The following is an 8,858-nucleotide window of genomic DNA, read 5'->3' on the forward strand; positions in this document are numbered from 1 at the left end:
GCAAGGATACTAGACACAAGTGTCCGACACCTTAGCGCCCACGGCGAGCGGAGTGCGAGACTCGGCTTGGAGAGGCCGGTTGCCCAGTCCCTCTGCGTCTTCGCCTGCACCCCGCACGGGAGTCGCCCTTCTCTCATTGGTTTCACCGGTTGCCCGGCTACTCACATCTTACACCACGGGAAGGTTGAGAGATCGGACATTTAGCCGCCCGTCTTCTACCAGTATTGGTGGACTCCACCACTGGTTAGACAGCATAACGGCCTTCGTAAGATAGTAGATAGGGACAATTTTTTTTTTTTTTTTTTTTTTTTTTTTTTTTTTTTTTTTTTTTTTTTTACAATTTATTCTACATTATATGGTCCATCCCTAAAACATATATGGACCTTACAATCTCTAATACTTTATTATTTCTTATACTACGTTACAATGGTTAGTCTATCTCGTATTTTCTACAACATTGTTAACAATTTGTAATTATTATTATCTATTCTACCAATTTTTCATACATTAATTGCAACTTTCTACATTCAATTCTAAAGTTTTTATTAATTTTATTTTACAATTTTCGGCCTTCTTAGCCCTACTGGCTATTCCAGTAGGTTACCATCCCTAGGGACGTGGACCCGGGCCGCTACTATCTACTAACCACTGCTTTTTTCTGTTTTCCATTACCCTTCACCAGTTTCCCACCACCTTATCTAATCTACGTATAGCGCTCCTACTACTATTCTACTACATATTTGAGCGCTATTTTCTTATGCTACTCTACTGTCTATCTGTTGGCTAGACTGGAGTGGAGGAACCTTCTTCTCGGTGGGACGATCCAGCTCGCAGTGTCCGGCCTGACCTGAGGTGGCCAGTACGGTCCAACCTGGAAGGCGGCCGGTCCAGCGCGACGGCGGCCCCACCAGTCTTCTTCCATCGCTCCGGTCTCCTTCCCGAGGAAGGGGAGGGAGCGTCCAACTCTCTTCCTCTCCTCCTGCTCCATCTTCTTTTCTGTCCGGTAGGCACCAGGGGCTGGTAGACCATCTCCCCTAGTGCTAGTCTTAGTCGAGCTATTCTTACAATTAGTTGTTATATGTTTGTAATGCTACATCTGATATTCTTGTTGTTAATTTATCTAATATTTTAACTTTTTCTTCATCCCATATTATTTCCTGTATGTTATTGGTATTTAGTCTATTTCTTTCCTCTTGAATTTCTCTAGTGAGAGTGGTGCACTCGAATACTAAATGTTCTGGGGTGCCCACCTGGACCCCACATTCACACTCTTCTGACTCCTTTCTCCCTATCCTGTGTAAATACACAGGGTAGGGTCCATGTCCTGTGAGGAAATGTATAAGACCTTTACTAGGCTGGAAATTTTTGTACTTTAGTCTTTCTTTTATATTTGGAAATATTCTGTAAACCCTTCTTGCTGTTTGAGAATTTTCCCATTGTTGTTGCCATATATTTGTTATTTCTTCTTTTATTTCCTTTTTACTTCCCAGGTGTTTCCCCATGATTTCCCTGATTTTGTCAAAATTTCCCCTTTTTAACCAATAGTTGGCTGCTTTTTGTCTTATTAATAGGTCTAATGGGCAGAGGCCCATTATAACTAGTAATCCATCTGTTGGTGTTGTGCCAAATGCCCCTATTGATCTTAGTAGTATGTTTCTTTGAATTCTCCTCACAGCCATGGAAGGCTTCAGAAGGCGCAACCTGTGGGCCCACAAACTTGATCCATATCCCATTATTGACACTAGCAGGCTGCCGTGGTATAGTTTGATGACATTTGGCGGTAAGTGAAATCTTTGCTGCCCGATCCTTATTAGTTTATGCATTATCGCTAGTGTCTTTCCTCCTGTTTGTTCAATATGGGTCCTAAAATTCCATCCTTGATCCAGGTAGACACCCAGATATTTACTTACATTTTTTCTTACTACAATTGCGTTGTCGATCCTGATTGACGGATCTCTTGCCATTTTCCCTTTCAGGAGCATATAGTTCGATTTTTGAGGCGCAATTGCCATTTTAGAATTCCTACACCAGGCACTCAGGATATCCATTATGTTTCTACTTCGCCCTTCTAGTTGTAGTCGGCTATTACCATGTGTTAAGATTAGCAGGTCGTCCGCGTATGCAACGGCTCCCAATACTGATGCTTCCTGCTGCAGGGAATGCAGCAACGGCTCCATATTTATATCCCAAAATACGGGGCCGCAAACTGATCCCTGTGGACATCCTTTAGTGATGTTCTTGGTCACAACCGCATTCGGGGACGTCATCTGTACCACCCGGTCTCTACAGTAGCTCTTGAAACATCTGTATAGTGCCGCCGGACACTGCATATCCTGCAAGCAGGTAAACAGCGCCGGCCACCACAGATTATCAAACGCCCCTGAGATGTCCACCATCACTCCTAGAACATATGTGCAGTTCGACGAGCTGACAAGTTCGGCCGCCGTGTTGATGGCGTCTTCCGTCGATTTTCCACGGCGGAAACCGAATTGCCATTCGTGCATTCCTGCCATTTCCCGGTGACCAGTCAATCTCGCACAGAGCAATTTCTCAAGGGCTTTGCCCAAGGTATCTAGCAGACATATTGGCCTGTATGCTTTGTGTTCTGTTGGGTCCTTGTCTGGCTTCTTTAGTATTATTATTTCTGCTCTTTTCCATCTCCTTGGAAAAGTACCTCTTTCCAGACATTTATTATATAGGTTTGCCAGTATCGGGGCTATTTTTCCTTTTATTGCTTGAAGTACCTCAACCGTGACCCTGTCGGGTCCGGGAGATTTTCCTCTTTTTAGGTTTGATATTACGTCTACCACCTCCTGCGGTGAGAAGGGGTAGACCATTGTATTGTTGTTGTATTCTTCTTGTGCTCTCTCTCTTATAGCCGCCTGCTCCGGTGTGTCCTCAGAGGGATCATCATCCGGTAGCAGGGCTTGGAGGAGCACCGTTATTGTTTCTTGTCTGGTTGTGGTCATTCTATTTTCGCCTGGTATTCTTATAGATGATAAGACTGTTGGAGCTCTTATTTTTTCCCTAGCTAACTTGTATGGCTTTCCCCAGGGATCCATTGCCAGGTTATTTCTTACGAAATTTTCCCAGCTTCTTTTTCTAACTTCTATAATTTCTCTTTTATATCTCTCCCTTAGTTGTCTGTATATACGCAGTCTATGCTCCCTGTCTTGTGGGTTAAATGTGCGCTGATACCTGCGTCTTGCCCTGCGCGTAGCCTGACGTAGGTCACTTAGTTCTGGAGTCCATGGTGCCGGGTGCACGCTTTGGACTCTGCTTCTCTTTGGTACGACTGCTTCTATTACTTCCTTTATACTTTGAACTATCTGCTCCGCTGTTTCATCAACCTCGAGATCCTCATCCAGCTCTGGCGGGCTGTACTCCCGGGAGAGTCTTTCCCAGTCTACCTTTTTATAGTCATATTCTGAAAGCCATTCCTGTGGCGCCACATTCTGTTCTGATTTTAGTATATACTTTATTACATTATGATCACTGGTCGTTGCATTCTCCAATACCTCCCATTTATCTATTTTATTGGTAGCCCTGTTATTTGCCAGTGTTACATCTATATTTGTTTTTGCCCCTGCTCTATTTGAATATGTTGGTATCTCGCTAGGTGCGTTTATTATATCTAGATTTAATTCACTTATTGCATCTTCTAATTCCTGACCTTTTTCGTCTTGTTCTCCGCTGTGCCACAGGAATGACTTTGCGTTTGCATCCATTGCTATGATTACTTGATGGCCCTGTAGAGTTCTACATATTTCCTTTAGTTGTTCTAGGTACATAGTTATTGGCTCTCTATACTGACAATATATTGATACTAAATACCACTTAGTGTTTTTGGCGTGTACTTCGATTGTTACAACATGTTCATTTGTAAATTGATTTAATACTATTGTTCTTATATTACTATTTAAAATTACTATTGCAGACATTGGTCTTTCTCCCTTCATGATTATTTGAGCCGTGGCTGTCATTCCTGGGATTTTACCCTCCCGGGAGTACGGTTCTTGCAAGCATAGTATGTCAGCTTTAAGTTCTTCTGCTAATTTACGCAACTCGTAGTTTACTTGTACGCTTCTCATTGTATTAATTTGGAGAACTAAAAGATCCATTACGGATGATATGTATGGTAATGATCTTCTGGCCATGTCTTATTGGGGTCAAATCCTATTCGGCCGTATGTTGTTACCATTTGTATATATATATTTTCCAAATTGTATTTTACGCCTCTTCTTTCGTATACTTGCTTTACTATTTCCTGTAATTGTTCGTGTTCCGTGGGGATTCCGGCCGCGGCTAGCTGAATGCAGTCAACGTCCGCCAAAGCTGGATAAGTAATTCTCGAGCCGTTTGTGTGCCCCACTCTCACTAGTTGGCGTAATGCAGTGGTTAGCAGACCGGGTTCTTCTAGTCTTGCCATCTGCAGTGCGTTTTCGCATATCTTATAAGTGTTCTTTGGGTCCATTGCATTATATGTGTCACTCTTGCTTGACTGATTGTTTTTATCTTTTATATGTTCTGAGTGGTCTCTTTTGGGCGAGCTCGGTCGTCCGTCCTCGCCCTTCATCGGCGTTTTCTTTTCATTAAAAACGGACGACCGAGGTCGTCCGTATTTCTTTCCTATGTTGTTCTTTTCTATGTCTTTGTTTTGTCTCTGTGTTGGTGTAGTGTGTTGTGTCCTGGGCGCCTCTGGTCGCCCATCTCTGCCCTCCATCGGCATTTTCTTTTCATGAAAAATGGGCGACCGAGGTCGCCCTTCTGTTTGTACTTGTGCTTCTTGCGTGTTCATTGTTTGTACTTGTGCGTCTATCATGCTTATTGTTTGTACTTGTACATCCCTTGTTGTATTTTGTTTCTTGTCTTGTATCAGTGTTTCTCGTTGTGTCTTGGGCACCTCTTGCTTTCTATCTCCGCTCTCCATCTGCATTTTCTTGTCATAAAAAACGGGCGACCGAGGTCGCCCTTGTGTTGGTGTTCTTTCAATGGGAGTATTGGCAATACAGTTTTGTGCTGTACATGTTTTGTGTTGATTGTTATCCCGTTTGTTATCCCGTGTGTTTTTTGTTGTTCCCTTATTTTCAGGTTGTTTATCTGTGATTTCTTTTGCATCTTTTTCCCTTGCCCCTACTGCTTCTCTGATTTTCATGCCCCTTAGCGTATCTCTTAGTTGCTTGCTTGGTGATTTATGCTTCTTTCTTTTCTCTTGGGGGTTAATCTCCATAATCTGTCCTTTGTATAAGTCTTCCTAGTAACAGCTGATACGTGGGGCATTCTTTGGAGTTTGGTGCTCTACATTTTCTTTTTCCCCTTCTATTGCATGGTATACATGTCTCAGGTCTGTTCTTCTCTGGGCACTCTTTCTTGTTGTGGTTGTCCGTTCCACAGTGACCACAGGTGGGGTCACCCCAGGTACAGTACTTCTGTACGTGACCCAGATCCATACATCTGTGACACCTGGGTACCACGCAATAATCTTTGACCGCGACTGAACTATACTCCACATATACTCTACCATTTTGTATGAGTTCTTTTCTCAATGTTGGGGAAACCTCAACTACTTGATGTCCCGTATCTCTGTCTTTTCTCCCCATTCTGAATTTTGGTCTAAATTCCTTTTTGAAGTCTTGTGGGCTCATTTTTTCTTCAAAATTCTGAGTGTAAATACACTCCGTTAGTTCCTCTGGTGTCAACCTATTTGACACATCAAATACAGTCATTAATGGCCATCTTTTCTTTGTCCTCTCACATATTACCGATCTCTGTAAATCTTTGTGCCCCATTATTGTGTTCCTATCCTGTTGGGTGGGAGTTTCCACTATGACTGCATTTTTTGCAACTACTACTTTGTTTATTTTGACTTTTGCTTTGGTTGGATTAATTACTCTTGTGAATATTTCCTTCACCTCTTTTACGCTCTGTCCTTCTTTTGGCTTCAAAAATAATGCCACTCCTTGTTTTGCTGTCACTTTTTCTATACTTTCTTTCATATTGATTTGTTGTTTCTGTGGTCCTCCTGCCACCACTGTGGCGTATGTTTTTGTTTTTTCGGCTATTATTTGTTTATTTTGTCGTTCCAGCTCTTGTATCCTACCTTCAAGCTGGCTTTGGGCAATTGCCCATAGGGCCAGCTTGTCTTTTATTTCATTTAGTCTGTCATTGCTCATCTTCCCTTTATCTGTCACCAGTAGCGCATTTATCTCCTTTAGCCTTTCGGCTGCGCTCTTTATTTCATTTTCATCATTCACCTCGTATCGCTCGGAAGTCTCTCTCTCTGTATTTTCCGCCATGATTCTGAGAGAGACCAAAGAGTTGAGAGCCCGTCTCTTTCCCCGGACCGGCTCTTCTGGCATGGGGGGAGGCTAATTGCAGCTCGCTCACCAGTCCCGCCCCTGGACCAAGAGCTTTGTGAGCTGCCGGGTTTAGCGCGCCGTTTCCAGCGCACTAGTCCCCTTCCACGACTGTGCCACTGGGGATTTCACCCGTCCCTCCCCGGCAAATGCCCAGCGCATTCCGGAGAGGCGGATTCACCTCTCGGCCTTCGCCCCCTACTAGGCCGAGTTTCCACCCTAAGGCCTTGGACCCAGCCCTACTCAGGTGCTGGGTCGGTCCCCCAGACTTTCGGGGGTCTGGCCCCATCTAACCTAGCCAGGGACGTGTTACCACGCCCTGGTTTGGCGGAGCATGCCGAAATCCCCGACATGGCGCTGAGCCTTTGCCGGCTCAGGCCACGATCCCTCCCCAGCGAGTACAGCCGTGGGAAGAACTGGACAGATGTTGTGTCCTTGTTGACGCAGCTCCCCCTGCGCCATGCACCCTTTGCTTTCGCTTTGGGTTGGGGGACTTTTAACGTCGTCCATGACGTGAGGAACTGCAGTGGCAGGACCGCAGGGTTCCGGGATCGTCGTGAGACTTACCCTCATACCCCCGCCCCGCCACCGCGCTCAACTCAGGAGAGACAGCTGTTATGTCTCTCGTAACGCAGCTTCCCCTGCGCCATGCACCCTTTGCTTTCGCTTGGGTTGGGGGCATTTAACGTCCTGCCATGACGGGAGTTTTACGTCCTGCCTTGACACACGACAACCCACACCTATCGACGCAGCCCGGAAGGTGTTAAGGGAGTCAGTCCGGGTCTTATATGTGGAGTTTTACATCAACGAGACGGTGCGGCACTCAAACCCGAGTTACGTTCCCCGGAGGGTCTCCACACGTACTGGGGGATCATGACCGACCATGTCTCACCCACCGCTTTTGATAATTCACGGTGGGCCAGTGCGGACCAGTGTGGGTTGCACCCAGTTAAGGGCTAGCCTTTTAACGTCATGCATGGACGGCCCTTCCCGTGTTAGCTTCGCCCCATCTTGTGGGGGTACTGAGCGCCAGGGCCACGTCAAGGCCACGGGATAGGACATTGCGGTCCCCGCCCCACTCAGGTTCCTCTGAGCCCTGCTGAAGACAAATTTTCAGGGAATCAGAGGGTCTCCTGGCGGTTTTAACCCAGTTGTCGGGAGGCGACACACCTCCCCCGGGTGACGCCACGCAGACCGCTTTCCCAGCGAGTAGATAGGGACAGCGGGAATCTCGTTAATCCATTCATGCGCGTCACTAATTAGATGACGAGGCATTTGGCTATCAAAGCCGTCTTTATTCACGTACAGTGAATAACACAAATAAGTGAATACCCACAAAGCGGGTTTACAGATGGTACATAAATTACAAAACACACTTAATAATAGACACAGTACATGAACAAAGAGAGGTATTATGCCTGAGAGGCCAGGCAGCAGCCGAAGGATTGAGACCACGCTAACCAACGCCAGTGCGGGGCATCGTGCGGCGGCGAGGGGCAGTCATAGATTCGAAACGCCGCGCCGCCATGATGCTGCCCAGAAGTACTCTGGTGCTCAATGTTGAAAGGTGGCCCTTCGTCACACCGACATCCTGCAATGCTTTAGCAGAGGCTGGAGACCAAACCCCACGCCAGTTGATGGTCGCCGACGTGGTGGTGAATTCCGTAACCACTGGAAACAGCTCGCGGATCTTGTCGTAGACAGCCTGCTTGTCGTAGACGGCTACTTTCTCACGGTGACACCTACCAAGATCACGGTTGTCGCCAACCACCTGCGCATCGATGACAAATGCTGCAGTGTCACGGACCGCCACGATGTCTGGCTTTTTCAGGCCTTCAGATGTACGAAGGTGAGGCTCTAGCAGAACATTGTAGCCTCTGCGGCGGAGGCCTCGCGCCAGATAGGACGCCATGGCATCGTGTCGAGCAATGCGAGCCCCGTCGCTTCTCCAGCACTGTTGAATGACATGGTTGGCAGTCTCCGTGGCATTGCAGCCAGCGCGGCAACTGGTGTCACCTTCCCTCCCACGTAGCAGCCGTGCCCGAGTTGGTAAGGCATTAATCCGGCATTAAGAGAGTCATAGTTACTCCCGCCGTTTACCCGCGCTTGCTTGAATTTCTTCACGTTGACATTCAGAGCACTGGGCAGAAATCACATTGCGTCAACACCCGCTAGGGCCATCGCAATGCTTTGTTTTAATTAGACAGTCGGATTCCCCCAGTCCGTGCCAGTTCTGAGTTGATCGTTGAATGGCGGCCGAAGAGAATCCGCGCACCCGCGCGCCCCCGGAGGAGCACGCTAAGGCGGACGCGGCCTCGCAGCAAGGAAGATCCGTGGGAGGCCAAGGCACGGGACCGAGCTCGGATCCTGCACGCAGGTTGAAGCACCGGGGCGCGAACGCCGCGCAGGCGCGCGCATCCTGCACCGCCGGCCAGCACGAGGCCGACCAACGGCGAGAGCAGACCACGCCCGCGCTAAACGCCCGCACTTACCGGCACCCCT

At 47.2% G+C, this 8,858-nt stretch overlaps 1 pseudogene; it reads right to left on the reverse strand.

Annotated features, from left to right (window-relative positions):
• Nucleotides 1-7,543: 7,543 nt before the first annotated feature.
• Nucleotides 7,544-8,858, reverse strand: part of LOC126453798 (large subunit ribosomal RNA) — a 3,764-nt pseudogene continuing 2,449 nt past the window's right edge.

This window comes from Schistocerca serialis, unplaced genomic scaffold (genome assembly GCF_023864345.2).
Source record: "Schistocerca serialis cubense isolate TAMUIC-IGC-003099 unplaced genomic scaffold, iqSchSeri2.2 HiC_scaffold_962, whole genome shotgun sequence".
NCBI classification, from domain to species: Eukaryota; Metazoa; Arthropoda; class Insecta; order Orthoptera; family Acrididae; genus Schistocerca; species Schistocerca serialis.